This window comes from Arachis ipaensis, chromosome B04 (assembly GCF_000816755.2).
Source record: "Arachis ipaensis cultivar K30076 chromosome B04, Araip1.1, whole genome shotgun sequence".
Lineage (NCBI taxonomy): Eukaryota > Viridiplantae > Streptophyta > Magnoliopsida > Fabales > Fabaceae > Arachis > Arachis ipaensis.
Genome location: NC_029788.2, coordinates 28526540 through 28528046, shown reverse-complemented (window position 1 = coordinate 28528046; position 1507 = coordinate 28526540).

Below are 1507 nucleotides of genomic sequence, written 5' to 3'. Positions count from 1 at the left end.
AATATTTTTGAAAAGATATGATTGAAATTAGTTTTGAAAAAGATTTGATTTTTAAAATCTCAATTAATGACTTGATTCATAAGAAATCACAAGATATGATTCTAGAACTCAAAGTTTGAATCTTTCTTAACAAGCAAGTAACAAACTTCAAATTTTTGAATCAAAACATTAATTGATTATGTTATTTTCGAAAATTTGGTTAAAAATAAGAAAAAGATTTTTGAAAAATATTTTTGAAATTTTCGAAAATAATCATGAATTTTGAAAAAGATTTGATTTTTGAAAAAGATTTTGAAAAAGATAAGATTTTAAAATTGAAAATTTGATTTGACTCATGAGAAACAACTTGATTTTAAAAACTTTTGAAAAAGTCAACTCAATTTTCGAATTTGATGAGAGAAAAAGGGAAAGATATTTTTTTGATTTTTGAAATTTTTATGAAAAACATGAAAAATATGCAATGCATGAAATTTTTAGATCAAAACATGTGATGCATGCAAGAATGCTATGAATGTCAAGATGAACACCAAGAACATTATGAATGTCAAGATGAACATCAAGAACATTTTTTTTTTGAAAAATTTTTAATGCAAAAAAAAAAAAATATGCAAGACACCAAACTTAGAATTCTTTAATGCTTACGCACTAAGAATTCAAGAATGCATATGATAAACATGAAAAGTCACAAAACTCAAGAATCAAGAATGCATATGAAAAACAAGAAAAGACACAAAACATGCAAATGCAAAGATCAAACAAGAAGACTTACCAAGAACAACTTGAAGATCATGAAGAACACTATGAATGCATGAATTTTTTTTTCAAAAAAAATGCAAAATGAACATGCAATTGACACCAAACTTATAACATAACTCAAGACTCAAACAAGAAATATTTTTGATTTTTATGATTTTATGATTTTTTTTTTCGAAAACAAAAGAAAATATTTTTGAAAGATTTTTGAAAAATTTTTTAAAACAAAACAAAAAGAAAATTACCTAATCTGAGCAACAAGATGAACCGTCAGTTGTTCAAACTCAAACAATCCCCGGCAACGGCGCCAAAAACTTGGTATGCGAAATTGTTACTCAGGTTGTGAATTTTTGTACGAAATTGATTCCCTGGCGATGGCACCAAAAACGGATGCACAGAACCAAGGTCTAAACATATCTTCACAACTTCGCATAACTGACCAGCAAGTGCACTGGGTCGTCCAAGTAATACCTTACGTGAGTAAGGGTCGAATCCCACGGAGATTGTTGGTATGAAGCAAGCTATGGTCACCTTGTAAATCTCAGTCAGGCAGATATAAAATAGTTATGGAGTTTTCGAAATTTAATATAATAAAATAAGGATAGAAACACTTATGTAATTCATTGGTGAGAATTTCAGATAAGCGTATAGAGATGCTTTCGTTCCTCTGAATCTCTGCTTTCCCGCTGTCTTCATCCAATCAGTCTTACTCCTTTCCATGGCTGGCTTTATGCAAGGGCATCACCGTTGTCAG